This window comes from Hipposideros armiger, unplaced genomic scaffold (assembly GCF_001890085.2).
Source record: "Hipposideros armiger isolate ML-2016 unplaced genomic scaffold, ASM189008v1 scaffold_30, whole genome shotgun sequence".
Taxonomy (NCBI): Eukaryota; Metazoa; Chordata; class Mammalia; order Chiroptera; family Hipposideridae; genus Hipposideros; species Hipposideros armiger.
Window position 1 is genome coordinate 1,655,270 of NW_017731380.1, and position 22,158 is coordinate 1,677,427.

Here is a 22,158-nt window from a genome sequence, read left to right on the forward strand (position 1 = left end):
ATCGACAGGGAAAGATTTTGCTCTAAGGAACACATATTCTACTACATAAAATACCAATCTGTCCCACCATGAAATACAATTACCTGTATGAATAGGTCAGAACTTCAAAGGAGGTAAGTGCAGGCAGGTTGCATTCAATAAAGGCCTATTGAGTGATGTCACACTGCACATTGCCACCCATCTCCATGTAGTGACTTTGCTGGTCTACACTGTGGAGTCCTTGCTACCTCGCTTTTGAAACTTAAAAACATAACATTTGTCATTCCACCTAAAAATAATTACTTTTTAGCTTTTAAATTTTAATGTATAATAATATACTTTAAAACCCTCATGCTCATCCCTAACACTCCCTTCATCCTTAATACTATAATCCTTACCCTCAATTTAACCTTAAATAAAGGGCATTGCCACTTATTCTAGGTGAGGATGGGAGAGGTAGAGATAGAGTCAGGGTCAGAATGAAGATGAAGCTCAAAGGTGGAATGAATGTCAGGAATGGGATGGGAATTGTAGCTAAGGAATTTGTATTTCAAGGTCACTGAATCCTCACACTTTTTCTTCACTTCTCTTACTAAAATTTAATAAAATTTTAATCCCAAAAAGTGGTTTTTAGTTCTTGTAAAGTCCATATTCATGTAAACAGATTGTTGTTGTTGTTGTGTGTGTGTGTGTGTGTGTGTTAAAAAAAAAACCAAGAACCTTGAGTAAATCAACCCAGAATTACTCTGAGAAGTTTAATATGCCTATTTATGACATATATAAGGGTAAAGGGGGTAAGTAGTCAGTGTGGCATCTGTCCAACATTGGGACACTGAAATGAGTTCCAGTATTGAAGTCACCAACCAAGTGACAGAGCAACATTATTGCAGTGAGAAAAGATATTTACAGTACATAAAACCAAATCTATCCAGACTTTACAAAGATTTCTACAAGTCAATAAGAAAACCACAGACAAATCAATGGAAATACGGGAAGAGGCTTGACACACTTCAAAAAGAACATATCCAATGGGCAAAAAAAATATATAAGAAAACATACTCAATCTCATTAATCATCAGGAAAATGCAAATTCAGGTCTAAGTAAATATCACTATCCACTAGAATACAAAAATGAGAAAGGCTGACAATACCAAAGGTAATAAAGATGTGAGGCAACTGAAACTTTCATATACTGCTGATAGGAATGTTGAAGATACCTTTGGATCAAGAAATTTTACTCCTAAATATGTACTCAAATGAATTGCATGCACATATATGCCAAAATCATATGGAAAAGTGTGTTCATAGTAACATTAATCATAATAGCTCCAAACTACAAACAACCTAAATGTTCATCCACAGTAGAACGGGTTAACATATGATAAGTACATTCATAAAATGGCATGTCAAATGACAAACTAGACTTAGATGCAATAAAAATAGTGAATTTTATAAACATTATATTGGAGAAAAGAGGCAGATACAAAAGAATATCACTCAGAATCCACTCATGAATTTCAAAAGTAGGCAAAACTAATCTGTGATTTTAGAATTTAAGATGTGGTTACCATTGGAAAATATATAAGCGACAGCAATCGAGAGGGATTCAAGAGAGTGGTGCATCTTTGATTTTTCTATTTCTTGACAAGAGTGATGGTGTCACACACGAAATCATTTTGTGATCATTTATTGTGCTATACATATACAATCTGTGTACTTTTCTAAGCATATCATACTTAAAGACAAAGTTAAGAGAGATCATAGGCATAGATAGGACCATAGACTGAATCTAAAAGGCTGAAATCTAGGGCCGGCCAAGAGGCTCAGTTGGTTAAGAGCTCGCTCAAGAGTTTGAGCTCTGAGCAACAGCGATTCAAGTCCCGGCCCGAGCTGAGCAGCCGCTGAGCTGCCAACAGGTGGCAGGATGGCTCAGCTAAAAAAAAAACACAAAAAAATAAAAGGCTGAAATCTTTGTTTCTCATTTACAAACTGTGTGGCCTTGGGTAACTGATGTAATTTCCCTCAGCCTCAGTTTTTCAGCTTTAAAATGAAGATAATACTTATCAGCCTTGTATTACTAAATGGGAAAATTCATTAAAATCATTAAATATGGTAAATAACAATCTAGCCCATCCCCTCAGTTTACAAATGAACAAACCAAGAGACAGGAAAGTGATGTGCCTTGTTCAGGATCCTTCAGTTAGCCTGTTGCCAGGGCCAGAATTCAGGCTTATATTGGATAGCACTCAAAGCAAAGGCAGCTATTGTACTGTGAATTCAAAGTGAACAGAAGACACCCTTTGGACCATTCTGTTTGCTACTTTTATGAGTGTCAAGAACACAAGACGAGACAGAAATTTCTTCTTCACTTTGATCCTGGCTATAGCTACAACTCAGCCAGTTTCTTTAGAGCAACCCTGGAAAACAGATAAAAAAATCAAATAGTAATTAAGTCAATTCAAAAATATTTACTGAGCACATACTATATGCCAGACACCATTCTACACTCAGAATTTATTAATAAACAAAAGAGGCAAAATGTTTGCCTTTTAATTTATCCTAGCATATAGTAGGCAGAGAGGGAAGGAACTGGACAGTGAAAGTTAATATGATTCAAAAACATATAATGTTTTTGAAGGTAATAAGTGCCTGTCATAAAATGTAGGTTTTGTTATTATTCCAATATGGTGAGGCCAACAGATCAGGGGATGACTTCCATCGAAAAGATAGTTGTTATACTCACAAGCCGCAAGAGGAGGAGGCACACCACCACTCTCCAGGGTCCACACAGGGAAGCAGCAGGGTCCGTCAGGAGTCAGAAGAAGAAAGAGGGAAAATGTGGAGAAGAGACTTGACTGTGGTTTCTGCAAGCAGAAACAGGTAAGACAGGGTAAGCAGGCTTAGGATTGGCTGCCTGAGTAATTTGAATAATTTGGTTTGAATGATTTCAGCAGATTCTGGGTGTGTAAGTATGCCCTGGATTGATGAGGGCAGGGAAATATTGTCCCAGAGTGGGTAGTTGGGCACATGGGCTCTGGATTGGTTTGTTTGCATATGGAAGTACACTCATGGGCCAGTTGTTTACCATTTCTAGGAAATGGCTAACCCAGAGAGGGGCAGTCTCTCCAGAGTCAGCAAGGCAGCAGACACCAAAGCTTCAGAAACACCTGGTTAATGCAATGCTCTGAAAAACAAAGAGGTCAGGGGATGAGAAATAATAATGAGGAGCTAATCACCATCACCAAATTCAGAATATTTATCAAATAAATCACCAAATGGACATCTGAATCTTTGTTGAGTAGATTTATATGTTTCCTTTTACTTTTTTAATTTAGTCCTTAGCTGTCAGTGCAGAATTGACTGACAAATAGGAGAAAACATCTTGCATATGGAAATTATATCACATTTTGTGATGAGGCACAACATTATAAAATATGAAACGGTGGTTTGTGTTAGCTATGTACTTGTGTAGCACAGAAGCCCAGGCAGATAGAAGCTTTAAGTCATCATTCTGCCAAACAGCTGCCTACTTCATGCTTACATTCTCTGTACTCAAATATTCATCTCACAGTCAGGTCACCTACCCTAAAGCATCCCCACATAACTATAGTTCTATGAAGAAATAGCATGGAGATAACAGAACAATTTATTGTTATATGCAGTTACTATACACTGTCCTAAATAATGAACAGTGAAAACTATACAATGATTCTGGCACCAATTTCTAACCTCTCCTCACTATGAGATAATTATCTTCAATCAGTTCAGTTAAGAGAACAGTTCAGATCTATGTCCTTGCTTAATCCTCTTCACTGTCAATCACTAAGAAACAGAAGCTGGTGGTAGGGCAGACCTTGGTGAGTACAGGAAAGCAGAATGGAGGACAATTCAAAATTAACAAGTAATAAGTGGGAGTTACACATGATGAATCCAAGAAATAATGACAAGAAGGAAAACGCTTTTGCAAACATTTTTCAGACACTGTTATTGTACGCATAATCAAGGCAATCACAACCTGTCCATATAACACTTCTGCAGAGAAGGCAGCAGAGACCGGGGAGTTTTAAGAGGCCCCAGAGTGGTTAATGGGGGAATTAGCACAATTCAGAAAAGACATTAATTAGGTCAATCTGCAGTTTTGAAAAACTTTAGCGCCTCTCCAACAACTATTAGTGAATTAATGACCCCAGTTACTGAACAATGCACAAAGATTAACACAAAAAGTTGGGCAGTTTAAAACCAAGCTTTCAAAGGGAAGTCTAAAGAGAAAGCTAACAAAGTTGGAAATCTACAATAAGAATTAATGGAAGTCTGTTCATGAATTATAAAAACAGATATATATGAAATAATGGATTTTTTATAAAGAATCCCCAGCACAAATTTTACAACGAAAAAGAAGGGAATACCCAGTGATATTGAGCCTAAAACGATTGTATAATTTCTCTAAAGAAAATATTTAACTTGTGTAGAGTATGAATTTGCTCAATAATACTTGAGCCATGAATCATCCCAATAATTTGTTGATCTTTAAATTAACTCCAGCACCAGTTTCCTTCATCAGGGTGGGGTGTCATATTTTTAGGAGCCTCTCCTTTGAGCACTCCAGAACCCAAGATATTGATGTAATGCCACAGCACAGGGAAGGGACCTGACCCTTCATTTCATGGTGGTCCCCATAATCATTGCCCCTTCTGCTATGTACAGCAGTAGTCCCTGGTCATCCACTATCAAGCAACTCTGCTCCAGAAAGGACAGAGCTGTCCTTCCCGGCAGCCCCCACCGATGATCACAGAAAGCCTTGTGGGAATCCTACAGTATCACTCTATAGGGCCTCACGAATGCAGAACTTTTATCAGATAGTATAATGTTTTGCAATCATGTATTGAAAGTAATGCTTGATTTGTTAAGCAGCTACCTGGGAATTACATAATTCAAAATGCTACTTGTTTCAAAACACAGGATACCATATTCAACAAATCCTTCTGAATCTGAATCACTTAAATTTTTGTTGTTATACAACAATCAATAACCAATCAAATATCAAGATTTCATGCTCACTTTTTAATAGAAAAACCAATGCTTTTGGCATATTTTGCCAATCAATTTAGGGTATGTTACATACACTCTCCCTTACAATGAAAGATATAAAAATCAGAATTCATTATCAAGAGCTAAGGCTTCTACCTCCACACAAATAATTTCTGAATGTGTTCTAAGTAGCGTGACTGGAAAAAAAAAAAAGTAATGATCATTTTCTATGATAACTGTCAAGTTACCATAAAGGGAATCCTTCATGAATAACAAAGCATGTTGACTGACTTGAATTCCCCAGGATGGTTTTCTACCTCCTCCATGTCTATTTTAAGACTTGCTATGTGGGATTCCACACAGTTCAACAATCACAGAGTTTGATCAGCTTTAGCACATGGATCAGGGAAGCCTTCTAACATTAAAATTGGAGATGGCATAACATGATTGGGAATCTGTAAAGAAAAAGGGCTGAGGGCAAAGACATTTGATGATGTTCTTTCAGATTTACAGGCAAGTCTGCAGTAATAAAGATTAGACAAGAGATTCTAAACTTCTTTAGAGGCACATAATTAATAATTAAATAGTTTGTTTTCTTTCTAGAAGAGTAGCTAAAGGAGACTTACAATCATCACAAATTTTAGTGGCACCTTTAGTGGGAATTGCAGAACTTCTCAAGAGCAAGGGCTTTGTAATCAATTTCTGTGTAGTTCTGCTTTATGAATTGCACTGTTCTTGAATATTATGCAATGAGCACCTCTGTGCTTCCTTGCACTTGAAACCTGAATACGCACAACCCCAACACTGTGAGATGAAGTGTCAGAAAAAAAAATAGTGGGGTTTGATCACCTCAATGTACCAGTCATATACTAATGTTGAAATAAGCCCTGCAAACTCATCAGCTCGCCCAAGTGTCGTGCCTGGTTTTGCTCACTTGGGACACCAAAACATTGATTACATACTCAGGTAGATAAAACAACTCAGAAATCACAAATGATGATCCCTGAAGGGTTTTGAATTCTAACTTGGGGTTGTATGAAGAAGACAGAAGGATGTTGTGCGGGACACGACCAGGAAACTTGAACTTGGCCTTGGAAGGACTTACTGAAATGACTAAATCACATTCAGTATGAAAATCTGATTTCATTTGCTTCACACACTTGCATACGATAAACTATAAAAAAAAAATAGTGATTCTGGAATCAATCTCCAGTTCTGTCTCTCTATGGAACTGATGATAACCTTTAACCAGAGCGATTAAGAGACTATAGCACTGGTCCAATATGGATCCTCTTTAGAGCCTTGTGCTGCTGTCATCTTACATTTTCTGATACATGTTAGTCTGAGGGTCTATTCAGTTCTTGGGAATGACAAAGTAATGCTGCAGCTCTTTGTCACCATGAGAGCTCTGTACCTGGGGCAAGGGGCATAAAAAGGGCTCTCACTTAAGTGGAGATTAATGAAAATGTAGGTGAAACAAAAAGAGGGAGTGGGAAGAGGCTGTGTCCTCATGGACGCCAAGGAGTCTCCAGGCATGTAGCTCACTGACTTTGAACTTGGTTCTCTCCATTCATCTATGCTCTAAAGGCAGTGGGAGAAGTCACAAGTGACAAGAAAGGGGGCTTAAATTTTTGCAGTATCTCAAAATTTTTATCTTGTTCTTGACAGTACGTACTGCTGTGTAATCTATATTCTCTGTGCAAGAGCAGCATTCTTCTTTAAGCCATAGCAATGGGAATATTTAAACCCCTGCGGATGGTGGTGGGGGGAATGGATGCTGTGATACTTTCTATGTAATGCTAATAAGCATCCCCACCCACCACCACCCCTCCACTCCCAGATAACAGGGGCCCTGGGAATACCCAGTGGGTCACTTCTCACTGAAAACTGGGAGGGTTATAACACCAAATGTTCAAAAGCCTACAGACAATTTTGATATTCTAGAAAGTACCCTCATTCTTGGAAATCCAGAATTATTGAATTCCTTTTAATCTGTAAAATTGAATAGCTCTAAGGAGGATCACATTCTTGCTTTATTTGTAGCCTGGGCCTTCACAGATTCCATTTTCTCTTTCTTGACTGGGATTAATAATAGTAGTTTCTGAAGGTGACACCAGATGTTCCTGATCATTTTTTTTTCTGACTGTTAATAACCACAATGTTATGAACCTATCTAAGGTCTATGAGTTTGCCCTCTGTCAACTGCAAAACTAAGGAATCACTAAAATGAAGTAACACACCTGAATTCTAGAAATCAGTACCTCGTTGTGGCATTCAAGAATCCAGGAGTGATGACTGCACATCTGCAGTATTTACATCCACAACCCTGGGCAAGAACCAGTATTGAACTTTAATCCCACTGACAGAACAGTAAGGGGCTTCCTTACCTGTCGGTGCTAGGTTGGGGGCTGCTGAGGTGACTTAGATAGCCATCCTACCACTACCCAGTTCAAGGACTCCTTGTTGATTCAAGCTGAGATCATCACATTGAAGATTTGAAAATTTTCAGGAGAAATGGACAGGGGAAAAAAAAACCTAACTAATGTATAATGACTGTTTTCCATGTGTCAGGTGCTTTGCTAAGCACTTTACAAACATTATGCCACTTAATCCTTCCTACAAACCTGAGAGCAAGAGTGTCTTTCATAATACGCCACAATAATTGCAACACTGGCACTGACAAATAAATTTAATGGACACTTAACCTATCCACACCCCACCAGTCATTATGCTATACCAGTGTATACTAGCTGAATATTAAATCACATCGTACAGGTGAGAAAACTGAGGCTTAGGGAAACTCACCTGCCGAAGACATACAGCTACAGATTGGGAGTCAGGATTTGAATACAAATCTGCCTGATTCCAAAAATGAGGTCCTTTTCTTTTTGCTATACCATGCTTATTCCTGTTAGTGACCAGTTCCAGACGAAGGGGCTTTTGGTGATCATTAAGATGCTGCATGGCAAGTTATCAAGAAACCATGTTGAACAGTCACAGCATCCCCTGTGTGAGCATTGCGGTGTTTTTCTATTATATAGTACCTCCCTGAGAAATATTTTTAAGGTCTCTCCATTGTCTACAGACTCTAAATTCCCTGGCTATGGCCTCACAACTTCATAATCCGTAGTAAACTCTACCAGTCCCATGGATCTTATATTCCAATCCCTCTCAGCACCAAGTATGTTCCCCAAATATACTTGGACTTCCCTCTGTCTTAACCTTTGTTCATGTTCTGCCTGAGTCAGAAATGTCCTCTCACCTTCACCTAAGGCTGCAGGTACTGTTAAACCCAGTACCTCTTTTAATGATGGATTAAAATTTGCCCCCATACTAGGCAGTTAATTTGCCTGCCCCTATCACAATCCTTGCAAGGAGCAAGTCAGTGGGCCTTATGATCCCACCTTTCTGCGCACCCATGACCCTCAGCTTTGGCTGACCCAAGGCCAGCCTGTCCATCAGCTGATTAGTAAGCAATCAGATTCCTTGCTAAATATAGAGATTGTGGTTAAATGGTGCTGAATACTAGACCCCAAAGGTCCTGTCAAACAAGGGCTTGCAACACTAGAGGGTGAAAGTGGAGGAAGTCAGCAGAAACAGAGAAGGGATGAAGAAAAGCAGAGATAACAGGACTCGGGGGCTGCTTCTGCTATAGTTCGTCTGACTTAAGCTCCATTCCCCATGAAGCCTGGGATGCATTTTCATTTCATATGATCTTCATATTCTTTGAACAACCACTCCTTTACCTGAGTTAGCTTGAGTAAGTTTCTTCTGGAAAACAAGAGTCTTGCATAGAAAACAGGTTTCTCTGCTCACTGTTTAAGATTTAATATCTTCCTGACTGGCATTTACTAACCCTTTTATTTATACTGCAATTTTGGCACTTTTATCTCACCTTCAATTGGTGTTAATTATGCATATACCTGTCTCCTCACTTTTCCTCTAGACCAACTCCATTCATCTTTCTCTCCCCTAGCACTCTGTGGAATCTAGCACATACTGTGTTTGAGAATTGGGTAACGCTTGGTGATGTCAACCATATCATTAACTGGGTCTTGTGAAACTACATTATTGACATGCCACAAAAGATTTTACCATCACTACCACCCCCACACATGAGGTATCTGCTCCTAAAAGGAAACAAAGAAGGAAAGGGAAGTACAGGTGTTTAGCTGATCACTCCACATTTGTGCTCTTTTCTACAGCACAGAGTTGTTGCTGTTAAATAGCTTCCCTGCCAGGGACCATATTTTCCAGCCCCCCTTGTGTAGTTAATGCATAGTTCTTCCCATACAATGTGATAGAAGCCTCCTCCACACCAAAGTGGATAATAAGTGCTTATGAGGACCATGCAACATGAAAGAAGACTGGGTCCCTGAATGTGCCCACAGAAGGCTGCTAACCAGGGAACTTTTCAATGGACTGTGATCAGAGCAAGAAGTAAACTTTTATTGGGCTAAATTACTGGAATTTCAGGGCGTATCTGTTACAGCAATTGTTTTTCAATTAAATAATTAAGAAGAGCACTGTCACATTTTCTCTTTAAGTTTGGAGTATTCCATTTTTTGTGTTGTAGCCTTTTGCTATCTCTTACAGTATCAATTTAATTGATTGATTAAGTTTCTTCATCACCATTTTTTAACCCTTAGTGAGCCCTCTTTACATTTATTTCTACATATTCCTTTATTATATTTTCTTGATGTTTACCAAGACATCTTACGGGAAGAAGTGGGGTAAAGCATAAGAAACAGAGCCAATGCTTCCTCTGAATTTGATTCAACTCCTAGAGGCCTCCGCTGGCATGTGGACAATTAATATTACCTGACTCAAGGTGATCTGAAATTCTAACACAGTTTCTGGATGTCAGTCTGATAAAAACCAGCCTTCATCTCATAAAATCTGCACGCTGCATCCTTGATTCATCAGCAGAATGTGGATGTTACCTTTTTTTTTTGTCATTAATATGTTGATTTTGATTCAACCAAAGAGGCCTCACTGAAGGGTTTCATATACAAGGCAATCCTACAATATGTCATCAAAAGCAGTTTACAAAATTGTGATTTTAAGGCAGATGGTGCAGCCATGTAATGTAAGTAGCAAGCAGTAGTGCCCTTGTCGTGAAATTCATTTTTGTGAAATTTAAACCTTTAAATGATGATTAAGAGTGCTGCAAAGAATCATGCTTTGGATAAGCTCCCAAGTTTATCAGATGCTTTCATGCATTGGCATGTGCCTGGATCCCACAGGTCATTAGAATCAGAGTATGCTTTGGTTAAATGCCCTTATTTGGTTTGCAGTTAAACCATAAAGAATGGCCCTTTGCATATTAACCTAAGGAAACTCATTTATGGACATCTCACTCTATAATATATCTCAGTGTGACCCAAAGCCATGATTTTAAGCACTAAGTTGGCTTAATTTCTCAAATGAAGCCTATATTCAGATGCTCACTGGTAACATTTGAGCATAATAATGATAATTAACATATATTAGGCCAAACTAGATAGCAGACTTTATGTTAAGTAGTTAAGTAGTCTCCATTTGTTATCTAATTCTCACATTAACTGTATGAAGGCATCCTGCGATCAGTGCCAATTCAGAGCTGAGAAAAGCTAGGCTTGCAGGTAAATAACTTGCCCAAGGTCACCACATTAAGTCAGGATGGGAACCATGGACCAGAACAAAAGCATTCTAAATCCAGTGCTTGCATTATCTTTAAAAATAATATTAATCATATTGTATTAAGCAGTAAACATGTGGTGTGAAAAAATTTTAAATACAGGGCACACATGAAAATTTTAAATTTTATATTCCTACCACTTAAAAATCACCACTGTAACACCTTAAAGCAAATACTTCCAGATCCTATTCTATATACACATATATATTTTTATCAAAATGAGATCATACTGTCACCTAGTTCTTAAATCTGCTTTTTCAATCAATACGTATTTCAGTAAATTTTGTTATCGAAACCTGAGACTGTATTTCCCCAATGACCCAACAGTGTCCTTACAGTTGACTTGTTTAAATGAATATCTAATCCAGGACCACATACTGCATGTGGTTATATGCCTCTTAAGATTCTTTTAATGTAGCATGGTATTTATTTTTTAATGAAATTAATTTGTTGGCGAGACTAGGTCAGTTGTTCTACACAGTGTCTCATGTTTTGGGTTTACCGCATGGTGCTATTTAGCTTGTTGCTTTCTCCCTTGTTAGTTGTGAATGAGCGATCAGAGATAGTAATGAGAGATAGAATTTCAACCTGTGACCAATTAGGAATGTATCTTTAGGTAAGATACATCACTTTATTGAGTCTTGGTTTTCTACTCACAGGGGATTGTGAAGATTAAATGTGATGTTGAGCGCTTAACATCACACTCAACAAATATTAGCTAGCATCAGAAAGCAGTCACACTAGGGTAGTGCATAATAAGACAGAATCTGTTTTTAAATCAGTGACATTTATGATTGATTGGATATGGGTAGAAAAAGAGCCTTTAATCAATGATGTTCAATCAATATGAACCTTTACAATAATCTGTTTGCTTAAGGCAAGTTTAAGGCAAGTGCTTAGTTTTAAAACTATTGCCACAATATCATTTTTGTAGGACCACTCACATTTTAAAAACATATATTTAAAGAAAAACAGGAGTGGTAAATACCTCTTGGATTGTTGCCTCTTTCCTCTTCTCTAGAATCTGCCTGCTCTGTTCACTGGATAAGACTTCATCAGGAATGCCTGCACTACACAAACCTGGCCATAGCTAATTGACTAAAGAGCAGATTCCCAGCCAATCAGATTCTCTCCTGAGAGTGTGGAATTAGAACTAAGGAATTCCCGGCTGATCTGAGCTGATCTGATGGCTGGAGATGTTATAACTCAGGAGTTCTGGGTCAGCCATCTTCTGCCACATATTTAGAGTAGCAGCTAAAACTATTCTGCAGAAATGGAAGAATATGGCAAATCTCCTGAAAGAAACAAAGGCTAGAGATGAAGAAGAAGATTTCCTAATTTTCCAATCCATTTCCTTTTTTTTTTTCTTCTTGTCATTGTTGTTTCTAGTCTGTTCCTACACATTTGGGTCTTTGAGATGTCCCTGAATCCTTACAATAATGCACCCTTTTTGTTTAATGGTACTTGTTACCCATAACCAAATATCGGGTTGTCGGAAAAGTCATGACACATGTTTGCAACAGATGGCACTAGTTCATTTTTGGAAGTACTAGTGTCATTTGCATCTATGTTATTGCTATATCATTTGACAGCTGACAGTGCTAGCTTCATTCTAAAAAAACATTGAGTGATTTGGTTGAGCTTTGGAGATTTTACAACAAGTTGAAGATGGAAGACCAAACTGTGCATTTTTTCCTTGTTTTACTGTTTTACTTCCATAAAGGGAAGAACGCACTTCAAGCTTGTGAAAAGTTGCCTAAAGTTTATGGTGACAATGCTTTACAAGAACATCAGTGCCAACAATGCTTCACGAAATTCCATGATGGTGATTTTGATCTCAATGATGCTCCTCGGTCAGGGAGGCCCACCGAGGTTGATGACGACAAAAGAAAGGCATTGATCGAGTCAGACCCACGTTACACAACATGAGGGATTGCAGAAACATTGAACATTCATCATTCAAGCATTCACGACCACCTGAAGAAGCTGGGATACACAAACAAGCTCGATATTTGGGTTCCTCATGAACTCAAAGAAGTTCATTTGACGGCGCATATAAACATCTGCAATATGCTCATCAAACGTGAGGAAAACGATCCTTTTCTGAAGAGATTGATAACTGGTTATGAGAAGTAGATTGTTTACAACAATGTGGTGTGCAAACGGTCTCGGTCCCGATGTGATGATTCGCCTCAAATGACATCGAAAGCAGACATTCATCAGAGGCAGGTTGTGCTCTCAGTGTGGTGGGATTTTAAAGGTGTCATGTTTTTCGAGCTCCTACCAAGGAACCAAACAATCAATTTGAATGTGTAGTGTCAGCAACTGGACAGTTTGAACGAATCTATCATCCATCCAGAAACATCCAGAGCTTGTTAATTGTAAAGGAGTTGTGTTCCATCGTGACAACATGAGACCACATGCAAGTTTGATCACCCATCAAAAATTATTGGAGCTTGGATGGAATGTGTTGCCACCACCCACCATACTCGCCTGACCTTGTGCCGTTAGACTTCCACTTGTTTCACTCTCTTCAAAACTCCTTGCATGGTATAACGTTCAATTGAGATGAGGCTGTAAATCAGCACTTTCTTCAGTTTTTCACAAATAAAGACAGGTCCTTGTATGAATGAGGAATTATGAAGCTCACTGAAAGATGGCAAAAGGTTATCGAACAAAACGGGCAACTTATCATTGATTGATCTTTGTTCTTTATGTAAATAAATGGCCTTTGAAAAACATAGACAAAATCCATCATGACTTTTCCGATAACCCAATACAACAGTAAATGTCCTTGAGACCATTTTGAAGATATATTTTATTCTCTAATTTGATAATACATGGTTACCATTACAATGTCCTTTACAACCCTATTAAAAGGGTTATCACATTTTCAGCACTTGGCTAGCAAAAAGTCAGAAAATGAAGATGATGTAGGCTGATATGTTTATTTGAAAAAGAGTGTTTAAATTGACACAAATTTTTATTAACAAAAAAGATAATTGTATATGACATAGAAAAAGAGCCAAAATAGAGAAAGGTGTTCTCAGATACAAAATACCACTCAAGAACTAAGAAAGATTAAAAAAAAAAAGTCAGTACTTAATATGGTAGAGTTATGCCTACTAATAAACCTTCTTAAAAATATTGGGTTGTCGGAAAAGTCATAACGCATTTTTGCAATGAAAAACATAGAAAAATACATCATGACTTTTCCGACAGCCCAATAATTAGAGAATATTAACATCTAATGAGTAGTATGAGACCAAGCACAAGGTTATATGTTTCTTAAAAGCAGCAGAATGGTAATACTTCCAGGGAGGGAAATATCAAGAATACCAAATTTACATTTTTCACTAAATATATAATTCAGATGAAAAAAGCAAAACAGTATCAAAAAGTTATTGACTTGGAGATTCCTGGGATGAAAATGTTTCTAACTAAGCATACATCTATACACTTTCAAAATTTGCAAGTTAATTCACTTCATCTTTTCTATCAAAGCATTATTCATAGTAGCATGCTCATTAAGAGGAGCTTGTGAAAAGGAAGGGAATTTTCAGGCATGATGGTGCTAATGCTTATATAATAGGTGCTTTGTTGGAACACTACAATATAATATCAATCCCAAAAGCCTTTTGGGAGTTTGAGAATTAAGGTTTTTGAAAAGTTATTTGAAAGTCTATAACTATAATTTTAGATAAAATGCCATGTAAATGTATTAGAAAAGATACTGCCCAAATCCAAGAAAAATGTTGTTAGCAAAGCCACCCACACAATCACTCCTTCTCAACTGCTTTCCTGAAAGTGGGAGTCTCCCAAATCTTATTGTGTCGTGTGGTAGATATGTCCACCAAGATAACTATGAATAGTAACTCAGTGTGTTCATTATATCTACAATGTGCCAGGCAAATGTTCAAGGCACTAGAGTTATAGAAATGAACAAAAACAGCAAATCCCTGCTCTCAAGGAATTTATATTTGAGAGTAGAAAGAGCAGGTATGTGAGGCAAAGAATGAATGACTGTGTGTGTGTGTGTGTGTGCACGCGCGCGCGCGCGCGCGCGCGTGTGTGTGTGTGTGATATGAACTATGAATAAAACAAGGCAAAGTAAAGCAGATAGAGATGTGGAAGAGAAAGTGCTATTTTAGTTCTAGTAGTCAAGAAAGCCCTCTGTGATGAGGCAACATTGAGCAGAGATGTGAGAGGTGAGTAAATGAGTCATGTATCTGTCTGGAGGAAAACTCTTTCAGGCAGGGTGAACAGAAAATGTGCAGGCCTTGAAGTGGAAAGTTTTCTGTCATCTTTCAGGAATAGCAAAGGCAAACATGGCTGTGGTTGAGCACACAAGAGGCAAGTGAAGAAAATGAGATCAGAAAACTATCTGGGGAACAAATCGTGGTGGTTTTAAATTTGCCTGTAAATTCTATGCTACCCTTCCCTTCAAAAACAGGAGCCTAATTCTTCTCCCAATAAGTGTGGGCTGGATTTAGTGACTTGGTTCTAATGAATAGAATATGACAAAAACGATGTTATGTGACTTCTGAGGCTAGGTCATAAAAGGGTCAGCTTGCATCTACCCTCTCCCTTGGGTCACTTATTCTGGAGAAAACCGTGTACTATGTTGTGAAGACACTCAGGCAGCCTAAAGAGAAGCATATATGGGAAGGAATAGAGGCCTCCTGCTAAGAGCCAGACTAAAATGCCAGGCATGAGACTGAACCTCCTTGGAAGCAGATCCTCCATCCTCGGTCAAGCCCTCAGATGACTGCAGCCCCAACCAACATCTTCTAACATCTTAACTGCAACCTGAAGAAAGGCTCCAAACCAGAACCACCTAGCTAAGATGCTCTCTATTTTCTGACCCACAGAAATAGTAAATGACAATAAATTTTTAGTTTTTGTTTGAAGCCACTAAGTGTTTAGATCATTTGTTATCAGCAATAGAAAACTAATACACAGATAATACGGGGTCTAGTAGGCAATTGAAGGACTGCCAGTTTCATTCTAAATGAGATATGGAGGCACTTGAGTGTTTAATATAGAAAAGGTACATGATCTGACCTTTTAAAAACATCACCCTGGCTGCTCTATGAATATACTGTAGAGGGAAATGGTGGAAAGAATTAATTGCAAGAGTTCAGGTTAATGAATATGTTGGCTTATATGACAGCAGTAGCAATTCAGGAAGTGGAGAGGTATTTAAATTTCAGATAAATTTGAAAATAGAGAGCTGACTGGAATTGATAATAGAGTGGATATGGTGCATGAGGCAAAAAAATGAGTCAAGTGTGACTCCAAAGTTTTTGGCCTGAGCATCGAGAAAATGATGAAATTGAACTTCCTGGGATTGGGACACTGGGGATATAGCAAGTTTGGCAGTTTGTTTTAAAATGTGTTGAAATTAGATGCCCATTAAAAAATCAAGTAGAGATGTTAAGGTAACTGGATATGAAGTTTCAAGTTCAGGGAAAATATAAAAACTTAGACATTTTGGTATATAGGGGGAAGAAAGAGTTATAGATGTGGGAGAGCTGAATTAGCTAATGACTAACAATAGAGAAAAGAAGATCAGCTGCAAGCACTGGGTCATTACAATGTTTTGATGTCTGGGAAATGAGAAAGAATTCTCAAAGAAGACTGAAAAGGAGTAGCTAGCGATGTAGGAGAAAAGCATGAGGGAGTGGTGTCCTAGAAACCACATGAAAATAGACTCAAAATATAGGGAAAAATATACAGGATCAAATGCTGGTTGAATAAGATGAAAATTTATTATTGGATTTAAAAATCTGTTTTTTTTTATGAGCACTTTCAATGGTGGAATGGGCATACAATCCCAATTAGAACAGCTTAAAGAGAGAATGGGAGAGTTAAAATGTATATGGAAAGCCCTAGAACAACCACTAAGAAAATAACTTAAAATATATTTTGGAGAAATAATGAAAGGAATTAAAATGTGATACTAAAAATATTCACTTAATGCAAAAGAAAGTAGTAAAGAAGGAATAGAACCAAAAAGAGAGACCTACAGAAAATAATAATTAAGATGGCAAATGTAAATCCAACTGTATCAATAAAAATATTAAATGTGAATGGATTAAACAACTCAATCAAAAGACAGAGATTGTCAGACTGGATTTTTTTAGAAAAAGCAGGGCTGGCTGAGTGGCTCAGTTGGTTAAGAGCTCGCTCAAGAGTGAGAGCTCTGTGCAACAGGAGTTTGATGCCCGGCCCGAGCTGAGCTGCCGCTGAGCCAACAGGTAATAGGATGGCTCAGCTAAAAAAATAAAATAAAATAAAATAACTCACCTCATAATAAAAAAAAGCAAAAAGGTCCAGGATTCAAAACCAGTATGTGAAAATCAATTATATTTTTATACATTAGCAATGAATAATACAAAAATGAAATTAGGGGGAAAATTCCATTTACAATAGCATGAGAAAATAAAATATTTGTAAGTGCAAAACTCATACTCTAAAAATTATAAAATATTTTAAAAATATATTAAAGACCTAAATAAATGGAAAGACAGCTAACATTAATGAGTTGGAAGACAATATTATACCAATGACAATACTCCTCCAAATTTATCTATAGGTTCAAGGCAATTCCTATCAAAATCTCAGCTGGTTTCTTTGCAAAAATTGATATGCTGATACTAAAATTCATATGAAAATACAAGAGACCTAGAGCCAAAACAGCCTTAAAAAGTGCAAAGTTGGAATACTCTGACATCCCAGCTTCAAAACTTAAAATAAGACAGTATGATACTTGTATAAAGATAGATATATAAAGTAATGTACTAGAACCAAGACTCCAGAAATAAACCCATACATCTATGGTCAATTGATTTTCAACTAGGGTGCAAAGATAATTCTATAATCTTTTCAACAAATGGTGCTGAGACAGCTGTATATCTTTATGAAAAAGAATGAAGTTGGACCCCTACCTCACACCATATACAAACACTAACTTAAAATAAATAAAAAACTAAATGGATCAAGAACTATAAGACTCTTAGAAGAAAACATAGGCATAAATTTGACTGGATTATGCAATAGTGGCTTTGATATGACACCAAAGTACAAGAAACAACAACAAAAATTAGATAAATTGGACTGCATCAAAATTAAAAAGATTTGTGCTTCAAATAACATCATTTAAAAAGTGAAAAGACAACCCATGGTATGGAAGCAAATAATTGCAAATATATTTGATAAGAAACTTGTGTCTAGAATACATAAAGAACTCCTACAACTCAATAAGAAAACAAAAAATAACCCAATGAGAAACTTGGCAAAGGATATGAATACACATTTCTCCAAAGAAGATCTACAAATGGCCAATAAGCATATGAATGGATGCTCAAATTCAACACCGTTAGCCATCAAAAAAAATGTAATGGGATACCACTTCCTATCCACTAAGATGGCTATAATAAAAAGACAGATTACAAACAAGTGTTGGCTAGAACTGGAGAAATTGGAACTTTCATACATTCATGATGGGAATGTAAAATGATGCAGCCACTTTGGAAGACAGTCTGGTAGCTATGCAAAATTTTAAATATAGATTTATCATATGACTCAACAATTCCTTTGCTAGATATGTAAATCATTTATCCACAGAAAAACTTGAGAAATGAAAATTTATGCCCACACAAAAACTTGTATATGAATGTTCACAGCAGCATTATTCATAATATCCAAAAAGCAGAAACAACCCACATGTCCATCAACTGGTGAATGGATAAATAAAATATGTTATATCCATGCAATCAAATATTATTTGGCCATAAGAAGAAATGAAGTACTGATACATGCTTCAACATAGATGAACCTTAAAAATATGCTAAATGAAGGAAACCGGTCATAAAAGACCACATAGTATCTGATTCTATTTATATGAAATGTCTGTGATAGACACAACGGTAGGGACAGAAAGTACAAAGTGTTGCCTACTTCCTGGGGGTGACGGGAAATATGAGGAATAACTGCTAATAGGCATCGGGTTTCATTTGGAAGTGATGAGAGTGTTCTAAAATTGATTGTGGTGGTTGTTGACAATTTGGTGAATACACTAAAAATCATGTAATGCTTTAAATGAGTGAATTGTGTGGTATGCAAATAATATTTCAATACAGCTGTAACTGAAAAAGGGGAAAGAGAAAATGAAAGGAGAATTAGAGGACATGGAGTTTGCTATTAACAAAGGGCAGAGAATGGGACAGAAACTGGAGGGAATGTGGGGTCAAGGTATGGCTAGTTTCTAAGTGGAGGATATGACATATTTGTATTTTATTTAGTGTTCCAGTGGGTGGCAATGCAAGAGAGAGAGAGCACACTTGTAATTGGGCGGGAGGTAATGAGATCCTTGGCAGAAGCAGATAAGTTGGTCTGAAGTCAAAGCTCAGCCTTGCAGTTCAGCTCATCCATTGCAGTGGGGCAGGCAGAGCACGGCGGTTGGGAGATTGGTGCTGTGGGCATACGGAAATCCTCTGTGAGCAATGAGGCTGAGGCATCTGGGTGGAGAAAATGGCACCAGCAAGGCCACGGCTCTTGGTAATAAGCCTTTCCTGTCCCCAGATTCCCAGAGATGGTGCTTCACTCTGTAGGTGAACAGATATAAATAAGAGGTGGCCAAGTTCCCCAGCTCCAGGCAAACAGGCCCCAAGCAGTGGGTGAGTTAATAAAGGCACTGCCACCATCGTCTCTAGCCCCATGCCGGTCTCACCACATTTTACTCACTCTGGTTTTGCTGCCTGCTTGGCACATCAGCCACCCTCCCCCTGTCCAACCTCTTAGATTTATCCACCTACTTAGACATTTCAATCTCCACTTGACTTTGACATGTCTCTGCTCTGAACTCACTATCTAACGCCAGCCTGCCTCGACCCTGCTGTCCTTTCACAGGTGCCTCCCTGCTCCCCGCCTCTGCCCCCGGCCTGCCCAGGCCTTGGTCCCCTATTCCTAGTGATCTCATTCTACTGTACAGCCTAGATAAGACTGTTGTGTTCTAAAAGGTCACCAGTCAATGGGGTATTTGGCACTCCAAGAATTTCCCCATAGAAAAAAAATTAGGATAAATAGTGGTATGGTTCCCAGGCCAACCCACAAAGCCTTATTTAACCAACTATGGTTCTGGCATAACTGCCTTAAGCCACTGGGTTCTCTAAGTATAGCAAGACTGATGCAGAGGAAAACAGGCAAGAAAGGAGAAACCCCTGGCAATTTAACATTTCCCGTGGAAACAGGAGGCAAGGGAGAGATAGAACAGCACCTCAGAGGGCAACCATTGCAGAGATGAAGGCTGCAGAGCAGAGGGCACCCCTGCCCAGAGGGGGCTCACCTAATAGGGACTTTCACAGACTGGGAAGAGCCCAGAAAGAGAGGAGCAGAGGCCAGCCCTCTAGATCTTTCAGAAGCAGAGTAACATTATGTCAGATCTCCCTGAGCTGCTGAGAATGTTCCCCCCAGATAACTCTGTCTCTCTCTGCCCCTGCTCCTATGAAGTTCCTGATGCTTCTCTGGCTCTTTGAGCACCCACCTTCGCCTGCTTGCTGGAGGGCCATTGATTGCTGGCTCTTCTCATAATGAGGCTGACTTTCCTTGGATTGCTTGCTTTGGGGTTGAGGATGCTGTTTGTTTTGACTGCCCCACATCTATCCATTTGACTTTCAGTCAGTACCCCATGGGTTCCCTTACAGGAATCCTTCTCTCCCATTGGACACATGCTGGGGGATTGTTCATGATCAAGGTGCCGTGCCCTCTCCTAGGGAAATTGCTAGGAGATTATGTGCTGTACTTTCAGTTCCCCTGAGTCTGGCTCACTCTTCAGCCTTTCCTCAATCTGCAAGTGCCTTCCTAGCTTGTCCGTAAATTGCTTTGTGTTTGAGTCTGCCAGATTTGTAACCAACAGCCTCTAATACGTGCAGGATATCAGAGAATTCTGTTCATCATTTATTTTACACTTTCTAATACACTCCCTGTATCACTCCCTGCAATTCTATGTGTGCCCTGCCTGCCTGGTACGCCCAGACCACTGCTGCCTGGGACCCATGTGACCCCTGCTGCCTTTGTTCTTCCCAGCAAGGTGTGAGATGAAATACAGGCAAATATCCATCAGTTTGCCTTCTTAACCCCTGTCATGTCTCCCGCTTCAAATGGCACATCCCAGTCCTCTAGGCCCACATCTCTCAGAATCACCTGTGTGACTGAATAAAATGCAAGCCCACAGGCCCCAAGCCTAGGGATTTTGCTTCAGTTGGTCTGGTATGGAGTGAAGGACCTGCATTAATACAAATGTCCCAGGCGACTGGGAGGCCCACGGTCTGGGACATGAGACCATGTGGCAACTCCTGCATCCCCACACCAGTCAGCTTCGCCACTCACAGGTGCTGCCTTGGCTGGTGCTTGACAGAATACTTCAGCCATGAGATCGCAAGGTTTTCAGTACATCTTTCTTTCACTTTTCGTGGAGAGTGAGAGGGACCCAAATAGAGAACTGGTAACAGGAATAACAACCGTTTCATTCCCATAAATCAATTGGCAATTTTTAAAGTTATTTTTTGCCAAGTTGAATCTTGGTAAAATAATGTTTGAGTGGTGAGGCAGGAGGAAAGCGGCATATTGATAAAGTTGCAGATACGTTGGTCAAAAGATAGACACACTTACATCCATTCCGTTTCCGTCTTCATTCGACAACCTGAAGAATAAAAACCCTCATGCACAATGAGCTAGAAGCGATCCCAACCTACGCAATCGAGGGGAACAGAAGTAAAACCCAGAGGCTCAGATCTATAAGCACTCGGTATATGAAAACTGTCCCAGGAAAGGCTTTGAGCATCAGACTGTGAGGAAGAGCTCTGCGATGAAGGCGTGGGGAGGGACCATCAGAGAACAAAGAAGGATTTGCTAGCCCTTGTTTCTGTCCTTCTGTGCAGTGGAAAATAGCGGAAATGTTGCCAGCCAGACAACACAAATGATCTTTCAGACTTTTGAAAAGTATTATATTACATGCAGTTCTTCATAATATCTAGCATTAATCTAAAACTAACACCCACGGCCAAGTCCACAGTGTGCTTTATGATTATGAAACGATACAACATTCTCAATGTCTGGGAACAGACGTTTTTTGCATGGGAGGTGGCCGGGGCTGCTAGTGAAGAGGCTTGTTTTTCTTTGTTTTAGCATTTTCTTCTCTAACTTCTTATCACTCCCTTCTTAAAAAAAAAAAAAAAGATTATTTGTAGTAGCTGTTCTAGTTTCTGCCCTTAGAAATCTGCTCTATTTATTAACTACTCCTCCGGTGAAGAAATTCCACTGAAATTCCTTCAGGGCCTGGCTGCCTTTCAGCTTCTCTTTGCACGTTCCTGCCTCTATGTATGTCACCATCTTAAATAGCTGAGCCTTCTGTGCTTTAATAAGGTTTCTCTGTAATCTCTTTCTTTTTTTTTTTAAGAACACAGACC

The 22,158-nt window shown here is 38.7% G+C and overlaps 1 long non-coding RNA gene across 1 annotated transcript in view; it reads right to left on the reverse strand.

Moving 5' to 3' along the window:
• Positions 1-1,983: 1,983 nt before the first annotated feature.
• The window catches only part of LOC109379866 (uncharacterized), a 99,933-nt gene continuing 79,758 nt past the window's right edge, over positions 1,984-22,158 (reverse strand). The window contains exons 2-3 of the long non-coding RNA XR_002123295.1: positions 2,723-2,843; positions 1,984-2,396 (exon numbers count right to left, since the gene is read on the reverse strand). This is a non-coding gene — a long non-coding RNA (uncharacterized LOC109379866). The remainder of the gene's footprint in view (positions 2,397-2,722; positions 2,844-22,158) is intronic.